This window comes from Carcharodon carcharias, chromosome 13 (genome assembly GCF_017639515.1).
Source record: "Carcharodon carcharias isolate sCarCar2 chromosome 13, sCarCar2.pri, whole genome shotgun sequence".
Classification (NCBI taxonomy): domain Eukaryota; kingdom Metazoa; phylum Chordata; class Chondrichthyes; order Lamniformes; family Lamnidae; genus Carcharodon; species Carcharodon carcharias.
In genome coordinates, this window is record NC_054479.1 from 37,621,613 (window position 1) to 37,644,575 (window position 22,963).

Genomic DNA, 22,963 nt, shown 5'->3' on the forward strand with positions numbered 1-22,963 from the left:
ACACAGGCAAGTTTGAAAAACTTTCAACAATAAATACTTCACAGAGCAGATTCACGACCCCACTGAGCCCTCTTATACCGCCCGTGGATGAAGTTAATACAAATGTCTCCTACCTGTCTGCCCATTGCGCCCATGCAACCTGAAGATCACATGGGCACCGAAAAATCAGTATCGCTTGAAGACCAAAGGGCCTTAAGTGGCCCGCTAATTAATGGTGGGCGCGTGTCGAACTTCATCACACACCTGCCCAGCGAAGTATCACGATAGCTCGTGGTGACGTCAGGACGCTCGCCCAACATCATCGTGCGTCATTTTACGGGCAGACGTGCAGGGCCCGCCCGCCTCATGTCAAATGGAAAACTCTGCCCATATTTTTGACCTCGCCAGTAAGAATACTAGTTCCACTGAAGCATTTCTTCCATTGACACAGTTATATTTGTGGCTGACTGATGCCTTTGAGCGTGTGAAAACCTCCCTTCTCAAAAAGCTACAAATTGCAAAGCAAGAAAGGAAGTTAAAAGCTAAAAGATTTAAAAGCTGGAAAACATACACACAGACACTCAGGGATTGAAAGCTACTGGCTAAACCACTATTTAAAAAAAAACTTAAAAGAAGGGTTAAAGCTATATCTAGCACACAAGTGCTTAAAATTTTAAGTGACTGTAGCAATTGTAAAATAAAAGGTGGGATGGTGGGAGTGAAGGTTGAGCCGGGGAGCAGGTGTTGAAAGGGTAGGAGCAGCACTTTGCTGCAATATTCATGTTCAGTGCCATACAATGGAATGGTCAGAATTGCATCAGGAGCCGGGAGTGCCAGACAGAGACTCTGGTAATGAAATTCAGCTTTGTGACACATGGTTTTTCAGCACTATGAGTACCATATTGCCTGTAAATTGGCATCTGTGCACACTTCTGATGCTGGTGGCACCAGACGCCATTTTGGTGAGCTGTTAAGGAATGCACATGGAGCATCCACTGCATCTGCCCATGACAGTATTGGTAGGAGTGACCACCGCACAGCCGTTGCAGAGACGAAGTCGCGGCTTCACACTGAGGATACCCTCCATTGTGTTGTGTGGCACTACCACCGTGCTAAATGGTATAGATTTCAAACAGATCTAGCGACTCAAGATTGGGCACCCATGAGGTGCTGTGGGCCATCAACAACAGCAGAATTGTACTCAAACACAATCTCTAAACTCATGGCCTGGCATATCCTCTACTCTACCATTACCATCAAGCCAGGGGATCAACCCTGGTTCAATGAAAAGTGCAGGAGGGCATGCCGGGAGCAGCACCAGGCAAAACTGATAATGAGGTGTCAACCTGGTGAAGCTATAACACAGGACTACATGTGTGCTAAACAGCATAAGCAGCAGGTGATAGACAGAGCTAAGTAATCCCATAACCAATGGATCAGACCTGAGCTCTGCAGTCCTGCCACATCCAGTTTTGAATGGTGGTGGACAATTACACAATTCATTGGAGAAGGCAGCTCCACAAATATCCCCATCCTCAATAATGGGGGAGCCCAGCACATCAGTGCAAAAGATAAGGCTGAAGCATTTGCTACAATCTTCAGCCAGAGGCGCCAAGTAGATGATCCATCTCGGCCTTCTCCAGATGTCCCCAGCATCATAGATGCTAGTCTTCACCCAATTTGATTCACTCCACATAATATCAAGAAACCGTTAAAGGCACTGGATAGTACAAAAGATATGGGCCCTGACAATATTCTGACAAAAATACTGAAGACTTGTGCTCCAGAACTTGGTGCTCCTCCAGCCAAGCTGCATCTACCTGGCAATGTGGAAAATTGCCCAGGTATGTCCTTATTATGAGCCAGGCGATGGTAAAGGGTGAATTGTTCAAATCCCAGAGGGAAACTTGAAACAACTGTCATAACTAATTTTTGTTTCAAGATACAGACTTTGAATTCTCGAGGTTTTTTTATAAAACTAAATTAAACATTTATTAATACAAGAAAGATTGTAATTTGTCTACAAAATTGCTACTAAAACTACAATTTAATCTGACTTTCAGTTACATCACCATTAAGGCAACAGTAAAATGCATAGATTTAAAGAGACACCTGGCAGAGCACATCCTGGACAATCACATTCAAAATGAGTTTCTTTCAGCTGTGGATCCTTGCAGACAGTCTTGGGACTTATAGGCTGGAGGGTTCTCACACTTGTTGGATCTTAAAATGCCTCTACCTTACAACAATCTCCTTTCTCCTTTATACATATCTTTCTCTTTGAATGTAAATGTTCCATTGTATCACTAGGCTTTTAACTTTAACTCTTCTAACAATAACATCCTTTCATCCCATCAATTTTATTAGTAAGCTGAAAAAATAAACACATTGCTTGGAATCTTCTAGTTAGGTTCAAGATTTCACCCGCAGTCTTGAATGGTTACTTTTAACAAATGCAAATTTACACTTTACCTAGTACCCTCCTTACATTTATCTAATTACCATCTCAAAACTGCTATACATCAAAGCACCCAGACTATCTGGCTTTAATCCAATTAAGACACACATAGACAGAGACCCCATGAGAACTCTATTTTAAAAAAAAATTCCAATAATGTTATGGACATTAATATCTCTTCCTGACAGTCCTGTTCACAAAAAAACAGGACAAATCCAACTGGCCAATTAAAGCCCCACTAATCTGCTCTCAATCATCAGCAAAATAATGGAAGGAGTCATCAACAGTGCTATCAAGCAGCATCGCTTAGCAATAACCTGCTCATTGACGCCCAGTTTGGGTTCTGCAAGGGTCACTCAGCTCCTGTCCTCATATTAGCCTTGATTCAAACATGGACAAAAGAGCTGAACTCCCAAGGTAAGGTGAGAAAGACTGCCCTTGACATCCAGGCAGCATTTGACTGAGTGTGGCATCAAGGAGCCCTAGTAAAACTGGAGTCAATGGGAATCAGGGGGAAAACTCTCCTCTGGTTGGAGTCATACCTAGCACAAAGGAAACCGGTTGTGGTTGTTGGAGGTCAGTCATCTCAGCTCCAGCAAGACCTGGACAATATCCAGACTTGGGCTGACAAGTGGCAAGCAACATGTGTGCCACACAAGTGCCAGATAATGACCATCTCCAACAAGAGAGAATCTAACTATTGCCCCTTGATGTTCAATGGCATTACCATCACTGAATCTCCCACTATCAACATCCTGGGGGTTTCCATTGATCAGAAACTGAACTGGACTAGCCATATAAATACTATGGCTACAAGAGCGAGTCAGAGGCTAGGAATCGTGGAGCAAGTACGTCAGCCCCTGACTCCCCAAAGCCTGTCCACCATCTACAAGGCACAGGTCAGGAGTGTGATGGAATATTCCCCATTTGCCTGGATGAGTGCAGCTCCCACAACACTCAAGAAGCTTGACACCATCCAGGACAAAGCAGTCCACTTCATTGGCACCACATCCACGAACATTCACTCCCTCCACCACCGACGTACGGTGGCAGCAGTGTGTACCATCTACAAGATGCACTGCAGGAATTCACCTAGGTTCCTTAGGCAGCACCTTCCAAACTCACGGCAACTACCATCTAGAAGGGCAAGGGCAGCAGGCACATGGGAGCACCACCACCTGGAAGTTCCCCTCCAAGTCATTCACCATCCTGACTTGGAAATATATCGCCATTCCTTCATTGCCGCTGGGTCAAAATCCTGGAACTCCCTCCCTAACAGTGCTGTGGGTGTACCTACACCACATGGACTCCAATGGTTCAAGGAGGGAGCTCACCACCACCTTCTCAAGGGCAACTAGGGAAAGGCAACAAATGGTGGCCCAGCCAGTGAACCTCATATCCCGTGAACGAATTTAAAAAATGTATATTATGACGTCTATCAACATGTAACCCAAGGATCTATCCTTAGCCCCTCCTATTTCTCATGTAAATGTGGCCCCTGGATGACATCATCCAAAGGCACAGCATTAGCTCTCATATGTACATTGACGACACCCAGCTGTACCTCACCACCTCTCTCGACTCCTTCAACAGCGCTAAATTATCAGACAGCTTTTCCGACATCCAGTACTGGATGAGCAGAAAATTCCTCTAATTAAATATTCGACCACAAGATAAACTTCCAACCTCACGTTCATTGCCCTCACCAAGACTGCCTAGTTCCACCTCCTTAACACTGTCCAACTTCACCCCATCTCAGCTCACCTGCTGTTGAACCCTCATTCATGTCTTCAGTAAATTTAGACTTGACGAATCCAACGGCAGCCCTGGCAGGTCTCCCACATCCTACCCTCATTAAACTGGAGGTCATTCAAAACTCTGCTGCCCATGTCTTAACTCATGCCAACTCCTAATCACTCATCACTTCTGGCTTCCAGTCAAGATTTTAAAATTCTTATTCTTGTTCTCAACCCTTCCATGGCTTGGCCACCCTATCTCTATAATCTCCCCCAGCCCCACAATCCTCTGAGATTCCTCAAATTCAGGCCTCTTGAATATTCCTGATTTTAGTAACTCCACCATTGGTGGCCACACCTTCAGTTGCTTATGCACAATGCTCTGAATTTCCCTCCCTATACCTCTCTGCCTCCCCAACTTGCTTTCCTCCCTTAAGATATTCCTTAAGATCTACCTCTTTAACCAAGCTTTTGGTCATCTGATCAAATATCTCCTTATGTGGTTCATTGCTATATTTTGTCTTATAATGCTCCTGTGAAGCACTTTGGGATGTTATATTACTTCAAAAGCGCTGTACAAATGGAAGTTGTTGTTACTACAATGATTTGATACCAGACCTATCATTTTTGGGCTCAGTGCTCCAACCAACACTACCTTTTACACACGCACAGCTGAACATATATCCAGCAGGGATTATCCCCAATCCACCAGCACTATTTAAAGACATCATACACTTCTTTCAGGTTTGTTGCTGATTGATTTCTATTGGTTTTTGCTGTGATTGTAGAAGTATTTGCTGGTTTCCAAAGTTGCTTAGGTCTACAGGGAGTAGTGCAGCAGATGCTGAAGGACTTTGCCCTGACTTCAACGATTCTAAATAACCTATTTGTTCCCAGACATTCCATCCCCTTTGGACTGCAACATGACAGGGAGAATGAGCAGAGGTGATGCAGAGCAGGAGAAGCTGCTGGATCGGGGAGGAGGAGGAAGAGGAAGGAGAAAAGGACTCTCAGCAGGAGGCCATATCCACTCAGGGTATTCAGGGAGAAATTTTTCTACCTGAACTTCAGTAAGGAACAATATGTCAGTCTTCTCCTCTTCACTGAAGAAGGTCCTCATTGAAATCTGCCACCTGCTGCAACTACAACTGCAGCCTCAGAGCAGCATGAGGACAGCATTGTAAATGGGTGAGAAGTTACCTGTGGGTGTGAAGTTAACTGTTGTCATGAACTTTTGTACATCAAGTTCCTTGCTGGCTGGAGCAGGTAATATTTGCATCATCTCCCAGTGCAATGTCCCATTGATATATAAGGAAGGTCTTGCCAGAGAGAAACAGGCAGAGCAGTTATGTGGCTTCATTAGGATTACAGATGCAGGATGTCACTGACTGCATCCACGCTGTTTATCAGGCACCATGTATCAACTCTAAGATGTACCACAACCAAACATTCAATGCCCAGCTAGTGTGTGATCATAGAAAGTAGATCATCTAGGTCAATGCCTGGTATCCTGGCAGCAATCATGATGCAGTCCACTGTATCTGAACCACCATCTCAAACAAGGTGACTACTGGGCAACAAGGGCTTTGTGTTGACCACAGGGTCACGACTCCAGTGGGTAACCCACACACATGTTTCCAGTATGTATATACCAAAAGCCATGCTGCCACAACAAAATACAATCAAGCAAATTATTGGGGTACCAAAACAATGCTTCCACTGCCTGGACTGCTCTGAAGGAGCCCTGCAGTAATTGGCAGGGCACTTGGCAAGATTCATCTTGGTCTGATTCATACGGAATAACCTTGACAGCATGGGAGCACAACCCTTGCCACCAGCTGTACAACCACCAGTTGAGGAGGAGAAAGAGGATGAGGAGGAGGGCAAAAGAGAGGAAGGAACCAACCTTTCTGATCAGGCTGTCAGTGACTGACCCATCCAACTATGCTACCAGCAAACATAATCCCAATTCCCCATCACCAACAGTACCACGCCTTATCTCACCTCCATTACTGATTATCTTGGCCACAATGCTAAAGTAAAACCCAGCACAAGACAAAGGTTCCAAAGTAAATCTATACAACAAACAGGATATATAGCATACAGACATCAGCCAATCACCCTTGTGCATTTCCTTACTGGCAGTCATCCATGTGCCTTTGATTGTCCGCACCCTCCTATATCCATGGCTGCAGCATGGCTGGTGGAAGACTTCTGACTTGTGGGGACCGGTGGGGGTGGGGGGGTGGTGGCGGTGGTGGAGGGGTTGCAAGATGATCTCAATCAACTCTAGCCTCAGAAGGCCCAGCTTCTTATTGCACCACCTCAGCAGAAGATGAACAGTCCCAATTTCTCCAGTCTAACCACATAACACTAATCCCTCATCGCAGGAACAATTTAAGTAAATTTCATGTGTAATCTCTCCAAAGCTTTTGTGTTCTTCCTCATGTGGTGCCCAGAATTAGACAATTCTCCAGCTGGGCCTGAACCAATGTTTTATAAAGATTGTAATAGCTTTCTGACTTTTGTACATTATGCCTTTATTTATATTTATAAAGCCCAGGATTCCATATGGTTTATTAGCCGCTTTGTGAAACCATAATATTTTAACAAGCATGCAATGTGGGTTTTATATGATGAATGCATTATAAATTTTCAGTTATAGCTTCTTTCAAGAAAATGTGTTGGTTTATCATGTCAATCTCATGCTATCTTTGATTTGATTAATAAAATGAACGAACTGCACCAAAGGATGGATTTTCTCACTATTACTCCTGATACACTGCTTTGCATATCAAGATTGCACATTGGGAATCTGAATACAGAGGACACTGGATCCAACAGGATTCTCCATTCACTAAGATCTGTGAGGCATGCTGAGGTCTGTGCCCGATGTGCTTCCAGCAGTAATTGGCGATGAGCTGAGAGGGGAAATTCATAAAACCTATCATAGACATGATGCCATTTCTAAATAACTCAAGGCCACGGTGTCTCTTGTAAGTAGAAAAAATATTTTACACAGTGTCAAACAACATCAGAAGTATTCCCATTAGTGTATTTATACTATTTCCATGCAATATATATCAGTAGTTTGCAGCAAGGTTTCTCAAGGAATGAGAGGCCCAACCTCAGAAGCCTTGAACACATTCATCTGTGTCCTTTTCGGTGTTTGCTTCTCTTGCTTCCGAAGGGTTACTGCCTGAATCCAAAGGGAAAGTTCAAGATTTGATATCAAATGTGTGCGCTATAAAATAGCATTGATACCAATCTGTAGCTCTGCAACTTTTACAGAGGTAATCGAATCTCTCACTTGACCTAGCTCCAGACAGAATGATCCACCTATTACTCAAGGACACTTGCCAGAATCTTGGAAGATGAACTGATCTTGACCACTCAGCTGCTAACCTCTTGATCTAGGAAGGCTGCTACAGTCATCAGAAAGAGTGTCTCAACAACAATAATCACCACCAAACCTATTAGAGCTGAATTATTCACCGATAGTGTTCCTTTTGAAAAGCATTGCATTTATGATCAAATCTTCAAATCTACAATGTAAGAGAGATTTGGTGGCATCTTAGCAGCTTTGAAATTTTTCTGCCTTTGGGACCAAAAGCAGTGGCCCTTATAATTGAACAGCCTTCCAGTACTCACTGTGTAAACTCACATAAAGAGACTGGTCACAGAAGCCAGCTTGAAGAGAGGAAGGCAAAAAAAAATTTATTTGAATTAAACAAAAGTAACATGAAGTTACCAGCTGTGGATCAGTAATAGCCCTCTCACCTCCAAGACAGAAGGTTGCTTGTTTAAGTCCCACTCCAGATTTCTGAGTACATAATCGAGGCTGACACTTCAGAGGGGCGCTGAGGGAGCATTGTACTGTCAGATGTGTCTTCTGAATAAGATGTTAAACCAAAGCCACAACTGCTAGAGGTAGATATAAAAGATCCCATGGTGCTATTTCAAAAAGGAGCAGGAGAGTTCCTCTCCAATGCCCTAGATAATATTTGGCACTCAACCACATCACTGAAACAAGTTAACTAGCTATGAAATTGTTGTTTGTGAGAGCTTGCTATGCACAAATTGGCTGCAGCATTTCCTACATTAGAGCAGTGATTGAACTTCAAAAGAACTTCATCAGTTGTAAAACACACTGGGATGTCATAAGGTTGTAAATGACATGATATGAATTCAAGTCCTTTCTTCTTTCATTATAAACATATCAGATGGAGTCATCCTAGATTTGCACTAAGTGCAGTAACGGGCAGGCAGAACAACGTTTTTCCCACCGGCCGCAATGGTGGCTTTTCACACCGTATCATCCCAAACCCATCACATTAATTATGCATTCCCAGAATACACACCCTTTCGATGACGGGTGGGCTCTGATTCGCCTGTCACATGGTCATCTCACCGCTTCATCATGCCAGGCACCACATTTAAAGTGCTGCCTCGCTCAGTGCTTCCAGCCCAGGACTGCAGCAAAGAAAACATGGCCCCGAAAGGCAAGGAGACTGCAGCCTTTGAGCATCCTTTGAACGCCGTGATGAACGCTGTGATGTCCTCTACCCCCGCTCTGGCCACAGGAGGGGCAGCAACATTGCCATCCCGGCTTGGTAGGCGATGGCAGTGATGATCAGTGCCAATGCTGCACAGAAGAGGTTGGTCATCCAATGCAGATAAAGGATGAATGATCTCATCCGGGCAGCCTGGATATGGCAACCACCTCACTATTCTAAACTCACACACTCAAGCCCATCACACGTTCACTGGCATCTCACTCACTGCCAGCTCAAAGGACATCACCACCCATTCTCACTCACATGTCCATCTGGCCTCATCTCCTCTGGAGACTGCCTCCTCAGTCCTCACCATCTTGAGGCCACTTGCACAGATCAACATGTGACCCCACACACACCCTGGGATACCCTCCTTTCCCAGTACAGCCCTCGTCCTGCAGCCTCTTCCCTTGCCTGAGGTCACTTCTCCCCCTTCCCAAGCAAGCCCTTGCCCTGCAGCCATTGAAAAGCCACCCATATTTGGCTGATCTGGTTGGTAGAGACCTACCCATGAGCATGAGATGCTGTCTGTGAAGCTTGGCACTGATGACTGAGTGCTGACTGAAGCAAGGTGGGCAAACAAATCTTGAAGTCTCAAGAGAAGTGCAGCCTGCCAAGCGGATGCCTTATATATGCTGTTATGAACCTCATTGGATTGTTTTCCTGCCAAAGTGAGCAGATGATCCAACTGGGGGGAAGGGGATGAGTCCGGCAGGCTGGCCTTATAATGATATGCTGATGTATGACAATGAGGTTCCCGATGTCCAATGACAGGGAAGGCGGTCCGTCATCAATGGGCTGAGCAGACGATCGCAAACTAGTTTCCCGATGTGGTGAAACTGATTTTTGGCCTTATAGCCATATTGTCCGCTCTTGCCACCGAACACGCCCAACAGCAGTGGGCACGGAAAATCCCGGCCCTTCTCTCGAAGGCAATGGTTGCAAAAAAAAGGGCAGACAATGAATAACACTAAAATTAAGCTACTTTGAAAAGGCATGGGCCGGATTTTTCCGGCCCTGTTGACAAGGACATTGTAGCGGCCGGGAGGGGATAATATTGTGAGAAGACCAAAAATCGGTTTTACACCGTCGTTTGCGATCGCCCGTTCCACCCGTCAATGGTGGGCTGCGTTTCACACCGCTGCACACCAGGAACATCATTTTAATATACTTGTATCTAATTTTTAGCCCTGCTCGCTGGGAATCATCTCCCCATGACAACTTTACCGCCCACGTCGGCATGACTTCAGATCGGCTTCACAACTGCTTTCAAAAGGTGTGCATCTGGTGACCTGAACTTTGAGGGGAACTCGGAGTTGAGTGCTCACAACCTTGCACAGCATTGGCGATCATCGCCCGTAGGACATCAAGGAAGTAGCGCCATGCATTCGCAGGGTCACAGGCAACTCGCTTTTTCCCAGCTGGCTTTCAGTGCGGTGCCGGGGCAAGAGCTGCAGTGCGGGTCAGGTCAGGGACAGTGGTGGGGTTAGGGAAAGACAGCACAAACTGAAGGAACTACTCAAGGACATGCCAGGAGGGGTGCGGGGGTTGGGGATTGGGGGGGGGGGGTGGGGGGAGGGGGTCGTGGGGGCAGTGAGGGAAGCAGCCACACTTGGAAAATCTTGTCAAAAGTGAGCATTCTTCCACACCTGAGACCGTTCAGCTACAGCTTCATTGACATGCTTGGAGTCGGGCATCTGAAGCATTTCTGCCCATTCAAGCAACACAAAAACGTGAAAGTACCAATGAATGCTGCAGAATGTTTCACCCCTTGGGTGCAAACTGCAAATTAATGTGAGTTTTAGGGGGCAGCAATATAATTAGCCAACTGGGCAAGTTGCAGAATCCCCTTGTGAAAGACAGCCATGGCGCAGTCAATGGCGGAGGTGCTCCCAGCATCTTGCAATGTTTTTATTAAGATTTGGATCAGTATCCATCATGGTTCAAGCTAATAGTGCAGCCTCGCAGTGCGGGTTAGGAGAATGCCTGCACCTGAGCTGAGAGCACAGCATGCAGTCCAGTGGCCGAAGCTGCTGCCATTCGGTCAAGTGGAGTGAGGCAGAGTTGGGTCAGGTTTTGGACAGCCAATGGGCACACTACACACTGGACACCCAAGTGGTGGCCAGAACTCTCTTGCATGTGTGAAGGAGCCGTCAGGCTTAATCAAGAGAGGTTCTTAGGACACATATGCTGACACACGTGTCTCTCCCTTTGATTCTGCAGGAGGAGAACATCAGGATCGTGGAGCCTGGTGATTTAGTAGTATGCCTCATGACTTACAAAAACCAGAGAAGAAGAAGAAGCGAGCGGCTGAGGTGCCTAGCTCAGTAGAGGGGGAGCATTACCCTCAAAATGAAGGGGCAACAGGGCCTGCTACACAGACAGCTGATAGTCCACAGCGAGCCATCACTAATAGGCGCCTTGCTAGATGCAGGGTCTATAGATGGCGCCTGTCATTCCTGAAGATGACAGAACTAGTGTCGCCGAAGACTGTGCATGTCTAGGGAACTGGTCAGTCACATATGCCACCTGCTGCATGATTTGGTGCCACAGGGACATGGAGGGCATCCACTGCCAGTGACCATGAAAGTGACCACTGCGCTCAATTTTTATGCCAGTAGCTCCTGTCAGGGCTCCACAGGTGACCTGTGGGATCTCACAAGCCTCACGAGTGCATCCCGGAGGTCACAGACGCCACTTTCACGAAGGCACAGAACTTTGTACATTTCACCTGGGATCAGGAAATCCAGAAAGGAAGAACGCTGGGATTTTCACAAATCACTGGTTTTGACAGGTGCAGGGTACCATCAACTGCAGTCAAGTGGCGTTTTGATCTCCATGGCAACAGGCAATCACTACATCAACTGCAACAGCTTTTACTTACTGAATGTTCAGCTGGTCTGCGACAACCACAAACACATCCTACAGGTCTGCACATGATTCCCAGGGAGTGTCCACGACTCCTACATCCTTAGCAGATCTCCGATCTCTGACAGCTTCCAGAGACCAAAGAGGCTTCAGGGTTAGCTCCTCAAGGACAAGGGCCACCCACAGAGGATGGGGCTGATGGCGCCTGAGAGGCAGCCTCGGACTGCAGCAGAGTGACGGTATAACGAGGCTCATACTGCAACCTGGAATTTGGTGGAGCATACAATAGACATTTTGAAATGAGGTTCTGGTGCCTCAACAGGCCCAGTGGAACACTGCAATACAGTCCCCAGAGGGTGTCGCGCATCATTGTCACTTGCTGCACACTCCACAACTTGGCGCTGCAACGGGGGGAGGGCCTGGCTGAGAAGAAGCTGGAGGAACTGTACATATCTTCCGATGAGGAGGATGTCGAATGGGATAATGATGATGAGGTCGAAAGCAGGGATGCAAGCGATGAGGTCACTGCACTGGCCAGGCAAGGCAGGCATGCTCATGAGACCCTAATAGCCACAGGTTTTGTGGAGGATGATGACGAGATGCAGTGAGGACAGTCCTCACATCCTCATCTTGCATCTGTGAACATTTGACTCCTGTGTGGCTGATGAAAGCGCACATACCCTCAGTGCTCAGGCTCATGTCATGCAGAGGCCCTAATAGTCACTAGAATCCAGAAGGAAGATGATGACATGTAGAGAGGACACTCTATAGATCTTTACATTGCCTCTGAGAATGCCTGACTCCTGTCTGTCTGAAGGCAGCTCGCTTGTGCTCTGTGATCAGGGTCATATAATGGAGACACAGCCATGAAACTTTAAATGCACCTGATCCTTTGTCAGCCTTCAGCACCTGTTCCTTTCAGGAGCACAGCATCTGAAGAGATGGTTCCAGCCCCACCTCAAATGTGCTGAGAGCACACAGAGAGAATGACGGAATTCTATGATGCCCACGATATTCTGGCAGCAGTGACAAACACCATTGAGATGCGGGTAACACTAATGTGCCCAGTGAGCGTGAAGCTGGGCCATCACTTTGCTCTGAAGGTTCCACACTGCACAAGGAAGAGGCCCTGGACTGAGGCACCTGCCTTTATCTTGTGCAGGAACCAAGGTTTCACATTTGAGTGACATGAACACTGCTCATCCGTAACAAGGGGCCATAAGCAAGGAGACATTCTTGGGAGTTTATCTACAATGGTGAACAGAATGTACAAACAATTAACAGCTGTGCCCAGGCTGTGCAACTACATCTTCTTCACCCCCACGCTCCTGATCTATGGACACCCGGTGTGGAAGGGGGTCAGGAAGGAGGAGGACCTCCTCGTGAACCTGCTCCTGGGCCTGGCCAAGTTGGCCATTAACAGGTCCAGGCAGCGGGCGATCGACGGGGGAGTCCCGCCCGATTGTTTATCCCTTTTCCGCGGCTACGTTCGCGGCCAGATGTCCCTGGAAAGGGAGCACGCGGTGTCTGCTGGCACTCTCGAGGCCTTCCGTGCCCGGTGTGCACCGCGGGGACTGGGGTGTTTTGTTGACCCCTTTAACCACATTTTCATTTAAAGTTTGTAAGTTTCCTTTAAACTTTGTTCTTGGTTTTACAGCTGACCTGAATTAGGGGCTGTGCCTGATTTATCCCAATTTTGTTAATTTGGTTTTATTGGTTTTAACTCAAAAGAGTTACATCTTCTTAATACTTGGCCTAAATAACCAAGTTGTTATGGTACTGGGTTTGTAACCCCAAGATCAAGAGTTCAAATCTCACAATGGCAAACTATGAAACAATGTAACTTCATCTGAAACAGATGGAAACGGGTTTGTACTCAAAAGAGTTACATCTTCTTCACCCCCACGCTCCTGATCTATGGACACCTGGTGCGGAAGGGGGTCAGGAAGGAGGAGGACCTCCCCGTGAACCTGCTCCTGGGCCTGGCCAAGTTGGCTATTAACAGGTCCAGGCAGCAGGTGATCAACGGGGGAGTCCCGCCCGATTGTTTATCCCTCTTCCGCGGCTACGTTCGCGGCCGGATGTCTTTAGAAAGGGAGCACGCGGTGTCTGCCGGCACACTTGAGGCCTTCCGTGCTCAGTGGGCACCGCGGGGACTGGGATGTTTTATCGACCCCTTTAATCACATTTTAGTTTAAAGTTTGTAAGTTTCCTTTAAACTTTGTTCTTGGTTTTACAGCTGACCTGAATTAGGGGCTGTGCCTGAGTTATCCCAATTTTGTTAATTTGGTTTTGTTGGTTTTAACTCGAAAGAGTTACATCTTCTTCAGCCCCACGCTCCTGATCTATGGACACCCGGTGCGGAAGGGGGTCGGGAAGGAGGAGGACCTCCTCGTGAACCTGCTCCTGGGCCTGGCCAAGTTGGCTATTAACAGGTCCAGGCAGCGGGCGATCAACGGGGGAGTCCTGCCCGATTGTTTGTACCTCTTCCGCGGCTACGTTCGCAGCCGGGTGTCCTTGGAGAGGGAGCACACGGTGTCTGCCGGCACTCTCGAGGCCTTCCGTGCTCGGTGGGCACCGGGGGGACTGGGGTGTTTTGTTGACCCCTTTAATCACATTTTAATTTAAAGTTTGTAAGTTTCCTTTAAACTTTGTTCTTGGTTTTACAGCTGACCTGAATTAGGGGCTGTGCCTGATTTATCCCAATTTTGTTAATTTGGTTTAATTGTTTTGACTCTATAAGAGTTACATCTTCTTTACCTCCCTAATCCTGCTGCAACTTCTTGGTGCTCCCCCGATATCCACAGCAGAGGTGGAGGCAGCCTGCTGACTGATACGCCCTGTCTGTGATGACCTTGACAGGCGTCGTCTGGATGGCTGAGACCTGGAGGGCCCCAGCCTGCTTTGGGTGTTCTGCTGTGTGGCAGTGGCATCCGCCTCAGCCTGTGGCACTGGAGCTGCTGGGGTCACAGGGGATTGGGCCACACACTCCTGGAGTCACCAAGGTGGATGGCCCTGCAGTGTACACCTGCTGATCCTCCTCCCTATGGGTGCCCAAGGGCCCCTGCTTGACTCTTTGAGGAGAAGGAGAAGCTGGAGTGAGATCAAGTTGCCCCACACCTCTCTCACATTCACACCGTTGGAGGCCAACTATGGCATCAGCAATGGAATTCGGCCCACACGGTGGTGCAGGACTGATATCCCGAACTAGGTCTCCACAGTGGCTACCATCCTTCCAGCGTTGACCTCGGTGCGTTGGCATGCTGGCACTATCACCTCAGACTTCAAGCAGACAGACTCCTCCATTGTGCCTTGCAATCTGAGGAGCGCAATGGACATCCCTTCCTGATGTTCCCGAGCTTTCCTTTGCAGCTCCAGCAACTGAGGTATGACCGAGTCCAGAGGTTTCTCATCTGACTTGGACTCAGCAGATATCTGGCCTCCAGCAGTCCTCTTATTGCTGGAAAGGTAGGAAATCACTGCCGCCACCTGCTGTGGATCTGATAGTGCGATGTGCTCACCAGATTGTGACCCCAAGATTCCTCTAGAACTAGGTACCACCAAGGGGTATGTCTCAATTTGGTGGAATATGTGGGTCAGCACTGTGATGGGCCTTCATTAGGGTGTTATTAGATTGTTATTCTGAGATGTCTTCAGGTCTTGAGTTGAGGATCTATCTTGTCGACCCCTTCGGCTGCTTCCCAGATGTGTCTGCTAAAGCAGGGAGAGATAATTAGTGCATGGCAGGGGACTATGGAACAGAGGAACTGATTCACAGCATGGGTGGATGTTACATTGCTGGATCCTCACTTGGTTGAGCACCGCTGACTTCACCATCAGCACAGGAATGGTCCAGATTGTCACCGGCCAGCTAGATGACTCTATTTTCAAAGTCTGTGAGGACGTTGATGTCAGGCATTCCTCCACCAGTCTGTGACCTCTCCCTTTTGTTGTGTGCCAGCTTGTCCTGCATGAAGACAGATGGACAGAGCACCAGGCCAGATGAGGATGCCTGGCATGTGTGGGTGGTGAGTGGTGCCATGGACGGGATGAGGACATGATCTGCAGGGCAGATGAAGGTGTGTATGTGAGAGCATGAATGGTGATGTCCTTTGAACTGGCGGTGAGTGAGATCCCTGTGGATGTGTGATGGGTTTGTGAGTGTATGAGTTGAGAGTGATGAGAAGAGCCACTTACACTGGCGAGGCTGAGGTAATCATTCAAGCTCTTTCGGCACTGGGTGGCTGCCCTCTTTTGCAGGGCTTTGGCGCTGACCATCACTGCCACCGCCTCCCATGCTGGATTTGTGTCTTTGCTTGCTGGTCTTCGCCCAGAGCAGGGGTGGAGGACTTCACAACAGGCCTCCACTGTGTCCAGTACATATCCGAGGAAGGCGTCACTAAATTTGGGGGCAACATGCTTCCTCCCTTTGGCAGCCACGGGGCAGTGCAGAGTGGGAAATGTGTACATGAATTTGAATTTGAATCGCTGTAGAAATTTGACAGGCGGCTTGTTTATAATTCAGTCATTTTTGGGTGAAGAATTGCTGTGTTTTTGCTTGTCAACCTTGAGGAAGCAGAGAGAGTGACTGGCAGCTCTTTCTGGGAAAGAAAATGGGAATCTTTGTGGCCATTCTTGTGTGAGTTTGGGAAGTAGCATTGGATGTTAAGAAAATATTTCCACTAGTGGGGGAATCTCGAACTAGGGGACATAGTTACAGAATAAGGGGACACTTATTTAAAACTGAAATGCAAAGGAATTTCTTCTTTCAGAGGGTAGTGAATGTCTGGAATTCTCTACCCCAGAGAGTTGTGAAGGCTAGATCACTGAAAGTATTTAAAGAGGAGGTAGATAGATTTTTGAAATATCAGGGAGTTGAGGGCTATGAGGAGCTGGTACGAAAGAGTAGTTGAGGCCTGGGGCAGATCAGCCATGACCTTATTGAATGGTGGGGCAGGCTTGAGGGGCTAAATGGCCTACTCCTGCTCCTATTTCTTATGTTCTTATGTCCTTATGGTCAGTGGTTACCAGTAGTACTCAACTCGACCAACAAAATTTACTGTTCAACAAGAACAAATGCAGATTTGAGGCATCCAAGATTGACTTTCTATGGTACAGAATGACAGCAGCTGGAGTAAAGCCTACACACCACGACGTCAAACCCATTCATGTGCTCCTGACCCCATCTAACATGAAAGACTTGGCGTCATTCCTTGGTACTAGCAACTTTTATCACAAATTCATTCGCAAATATGCAGAGATCGTGGAGCCTCTTTAAAAGCTATTACGCAAAGATATACCATGGGACTGGACAATTACACAGGAAATGGCATTTTACATGTTAAAGGTGAAAATGGCGTCTTCGCCAGTTTTCACACATTTCAACCCGTAAGCAGGAGCATAACTCACAACGGATGCATCAGGAAATGTAATTTGTACTGCACTCTCAGTACATTAAAAGAAGTGAATGACCGAATGCTTATGTCAGAAACCATACATGAATACTCTACTGGACAGCAGAAAGCACTAGCTAGCCTGCATCTAAGCTTGTGAACATTGGCAAATGTATCTCATTGTAGAAAGTTCACTCTTCACATCAATCACCAAGTGCTGACTACATTGTTAGCCATGTCAGGATCTGATCATCGATCTCTACACACCTACAAATGGTCAGGTTGTCTTCATCAGTACAAATTCGAGGTCATGTATTTCACAGGTTCATGCAGCTGAATAGCTGATATGCAGAGCCAGCTACTCTTTCAGACAGAATTAATGATAGCAAAGTAACTTGCAACATTGAAAGCTATGTGATCGCGGTGATTTCATTCGAACGCAGAATCAGTGACAGAGAGCCTACTGCGGAAAGTAAGCCACTAGCTAAAAGTCAAGTAGGCTCGCAAAATGGTGGAAAATCTCAGCCTATATGACAGAGTGTGCAATGAGCTCACATTGCCTGAATGACAACTGTGCTGCATGCAGAACTCTAGTGGTTATCCTGAAAGGGCTCCAGCATCTTGTCCATGAAGGACACTCAGTTGTTGTTATGATGAAATAATAATCCTGTGAAGCAATGGACTGATGGACAGTAATAGATCGCTGCATAGAAGAATTCATTGGAGTCTGCATAGCTCGTACACTCGGTGAAAAATCTGTTAAACTATGTCCTGCACCTCTACAACTGACTCTATAACCACAGCAACAATTCCAAGTAGATATTTTTGGAGAAGTGCAAGCAGCTCCTAGCAATCAACGTTTTTTGCTTATTGTTCATGATCTACACAGCAAATGACTGGAAATCATTACAACAAATTCCATGTACAACTTCAGTCATTGTCATTTCTGACAAGTTGTTTACAAAATGGGGTTTGCCAAAGTCTATCACTACAGAAAATGGACTGCAATTTGTTTCCAGTCAATACACTGAGTTCCTGGCAAACTAAGGAATTCACCACCATCTGACATCATGACAGCCCACAATCGAATGGGGGTGTTGAATGATTCAACGGGGTTATCAAGGACAGTGTTATGATCTCTGCTGAGGTAACCCTTGGACAAGCCTGAACCCAGCTTGATAGATCCTAATTTTTATTTGTTTGTTTTGATGCATGCTACTGAACAGCTGCTGAACAGAGTCACACAAGTCAGCTGATGAACTTTTAACGAAAAAATAAAACATTTATTGAACAAGAAAAGATTAACTATATTACGATATTCCTTCACCCACAACTATACTTTTACAGATATATACAGATTTGTAAGGATAACACAGGTTACAAAAGCTATCTTGTACTTCAATGTTCACAGTAAGTACAGTCCATGAAAACCAATAGGCACTCTATGGTCAGACACACCACACTCTGAAACCAAGTGACAGATGCCACCTCAACGGGTTGCTATGGATCTCCCCTCTCCCCAGACACTTGTCACACTGTGAGCAAATCAGTCTTACAGAACTCCATCTTTCACATAAGGATTTCCAATCTCCACTCTCTAAGATCTCATTTTAGAATCTTCTCCCAAACTGATGCTTTCTCTCAGGTGCCTTCCACAAGGGTTCACCTCCAGGGTTTCAAACTTTCCTCTAATGTTCTTCTTCCCTGGGTCACCGCTTGCATTCAAACTGTCTTCCACATATTCTCTCTTACCGACTCAGCCGTCAACAGTACCACTGCTTCACATGCCCATAGTAAAGAGTTACAGACCTTCAGTTGTCTCTTTGGACCTTCTTGCCTCTTGCAAGCTGTTCTCATTTTAAATCTGCTTTTGCCTCTTTAAAACTGAAGCTTGGAATCTTTCTCTCTGTCCCTCACTTTTAACTTCACTTAACGGGACCTTTTTGAGGTTCCTGTCCTTCCTTTGACTAAACTGTATGCTTGGGACTTACCCCTGCTCCACTCCCCTGGATTTTAGGGTCTTTTCTTTAGCTTGGGACTGGCTATCTATCCCTTTTTCTCCAGTGTGTCTTGGCAGCTACTTTCAAAACTAACTGAACTCAAATAGCTTTCAAAATCAAACTGCTGTTTACGTCTTGTGTGTGGGAGGGACCTGCCTCTCTGGTCCCCTGTTGCTAGGCAACAGCCCAATTCTCCTACTCTTGTTTGTTTACCTTAGCTGCAACAGTCATAAAATCCCCAATAGAAATGCAGGCACCTTTTTAAAGTGAAACTAAAACTCAATTTGACATTTCTTAACACACAAATACAGAAATACAAATCAAACTTAAACTTCAAGGTTAAAACTCATTCATAACACCCACAAAATACAAATATAACTAATTTAAACTGTTTCTGTTTCCTAACAACAGTGTAAGGGCTAGCATGTTGGAGGGGGAAATGTTTGAATAATCCATTCATTTCCTGCTTCACACATATCAATCCAACCCTCACTCTCTGACTGGAAAGGCACCAACCAAACTTATGATAGGTCACAGCTTTTGTAAGCAGTAGACCATTCGTAAGCTGTCATTGCTATCCAGTGAGACTGTCAGAGCTAAAGCAACAAGATAAAGCAAAAGAGCATTTTAATGAATGGATGCATGTAATTTGAAGTTGGAGATTGGGTTCATGCCAAATGGTCAAATCACCACCACAAGCCTGCATTATCTCTATCAGGACCAAAGCAGATCAAGTAGTTACTTGGTACCAATGCTTATCTGTTGGATGACAACACCAGGTGGAACACGAGATGCTTTTAATGAAAAGACCAGGATATTTCAGGAACAATGATTATAAGGACACATTTCCTTTCCTGATGAGTGGCTGCAATGTTGACCATCTACCTCATTGATCTGATCACACAATACCACAACCTCAACTCTGTAGATCTCAATGGTGGCATCAAAAACCTTTGTATCTCTACTTGGAAAAAGCGGACATGCTGAATGCTAAGAAATGACGTGATGTACATAAGTTTGTTGTTTAGGATGGATTAAGTTAATATAAGGTTTTTAGATTTACAAGGAGGAAATATGTATTTATTTGAAAATTACACAAAACTTGGAAGTATTGTGAAATGTGAGGAGCATGTTGATATATTTCAAACTGAAGAAAAGTCATATGGACTCGAAACATTAACTGTTTTTTCTCTCCACATATGCTGTTAGACCTGCTGAGTTTTTCCAGCATTTTCTGGTTTTCTTTCAATAATCACTCATTCCAGCATTAGGGAACCAGGGGAAAAATGCTTCAAGCTACATTGGATCACTCTAGTTGACCAGTTAAACTAGACAGCAGCTGCTCACCCAACAGAAAGAAAGTTGCTGCTTGATTTCTCTCTACTATTTGCACAAACTCAAATGACCTGAACTGAGCAACATTTAGATGTTGATGAATTGATCTGTCCAATCTGATTGGCAGCCCAATTCACATTTCACAAATTTATTTAAAAACTACCTTAGAAGGCTAAACCTGCCAAAGGCAGAAGGGAAGAATACAGCCTACTGATATGGAAAGCTGATGTCAGGCAACCCACTCCATTAATAAATCTTCAATCTCACCCACAGCTACATTCCTACAAAGAGCTGAAAATATCCCTGAAAATATTGGGAAGGCAAGAAAACAGTTGGAACTGATTGAGGGACTGCAAAATTCCATGTAAACCCTGAATATTCTAATTGGCCAAGCAAATAATACAGTCATAAGATTTTACTGTGCAATATTTAATTTTATTCATTTAACAGAGTACAGAAACCCTAATTTGTGAACTGTGGTGTGCAAAATAAAATGTCACATTCAGCACACGCAATATTTGACTAACTCAGCTTCCATTACAGGCTCAGGGTCTGATGTTTCCTGTCTTGACATTTTCCACCTTTAAGGTTGTTAATTAGCCACAAGATCCTTACTTACATATAAGTGTTTGAACTGGAAGAGCCTTTTCTAATTTTCAGCAATGTCTGTGAAACCATTCAATATTCACAAAATTGGTTGATGAAATGTGGTTGGAATGTGACACAAGAAGTGATTGAATACTCAAATTGCATAAAGCAAGTCAATGCCCTGCTTTCGTGATTTGAAAAATATAGGACCTTTTCAGCTGTCAAGCCACATCAGCACATCTCCTGGTGCAACTGTTTCACTTTGCTTTATTCATCTGTCTGATCTGATATTTTCTATTGTACTTCTGCACTACTGGCCCAACCTTGTTCTTCATTTATATAGCATGTTGCATATCTTTTTGGGATTAAGAATCTGTATAAAAACATTGGAAGGATTACGGTCCAGTAATGTCAACATAAATTCACAATGGTCTCATTTATTTAAAAAAAATTCCCCAATACACATTTCTTTCACATGCATAAGCATATGTACAATCTGTACAGATCTTTTTTTTTTGAAAAAGGTTTATTTAGGCACCTAAAGGTAAAAGTATATTGCTGAGAAGAGAGACATGCTGTCAAAGCTTTTCATCTTGCACTCATCAGGACAGTTGCAGGAATACCAATAGTAAAGAGGACAACAATTTATACTGCATGAGAAGAGAGTGCTCATTGGTTGGTAAGTGGACTCTGATTGGTAGTGGCATTGCCATGGAGAATGCACCAAGGAACAGTGAACTGCTAAGCTTTTGTTCAAATTCACATCAGGCAGGTCAACATTGATTGGTCAAGGCATTGCCATGGGGAATGAACCAGGTTGTTTGCCAACCAAACAACCCTCTCTTCTCATGCAGTACAAATTGTTGTTTCCTTTACTATTAATATTCTTGTGAACTGTCCTAATGCATGCAAGATGAAAAGCTTTGACAGCATGTCTCTTTTTTCAGCAAAACTCAAGCTCTGTACTGCCAAACAGCCTTTTGTAAAAGTATATATTCTTCATCAAGCTCAGCAGCATATAAACCAGACTGCCATATTAATTACATGTGTGTCAATTCAATTACAAACCCTGCATTAGGATAATGCCTAAAATGTCACCTTGTCTAATTCCAGTAAGGGGTGCGCGAGGAGACAAGTGACTATGCCGGAGTGAGATGGAGACTGAGTGAGTAGTGAATTAGGCTCATGTGGGAATTCAGTGCATTGGGGAAAAAGATCTGGTATACATAGGAATTATTCTAAGTTAATTAAGTGAGTAATTAGATTTGGTTAACTAAATAACACAAGTAACAATGGCAGGACAGGTGTTATGTTGCAGCTGTGGAATTTGGGTGTTTTTGGATGCCAAGGTAATCCATGACAAACACATCTGCAGAAAATATAAGCAGCTAGAGGAATTCCAGATCAGGGCTATTGATCTGGAAGCCAAACTGCAGACAGTGCGCAACATAAGGGAGAAGAAGAAATACCTGGACACTTTGTTCCAGAAGATGGTCATGCCTCTTAGAATAGGGTCATCTGTTTTGGTCAGCAGTGAAGGACAGAAGGATGTGACCATGAGTGAGGCAGGTAATGGGACCCGAGCAGAGAGTAATGGAGGAGCCTTGGACTTTGCAATTGTTAAACAGGTTTGAGGTGTTCACAATCTGTGTGGACAAAAGTGAGGTCTGTAAGGTGGATGAACAGGCTGCCATGGCACCATGGTACAAGAAGCTGTTCAAGCCAGGGGAGCAAACAGGAATGTAATGGTAGCAGGAGGCAGCGAGGGGGACTGACACTGTTCTGTGCAGCAAAGAGTGAGAGTCCAGAAGGCTGTGTTGCTTGCCCAGTGCCGGGGTTCAGGACATCAGATCAGGGCTGGAGAGGAACTTGAATTGGGAGAGAGAAGATCCAGCCGTCATTGTCCATGTAGGTAACAATGACATAGGCAGGACAAGGAAGGAGGTTCTGCAAAGTTAGTATGAGGGGCTAGGTACCAAATTAAGAAGCAAAACCTCAAAGGTAATAATCTCTGGATTATTGGCTGAGCCATGTGTAAATTAGCATAGGG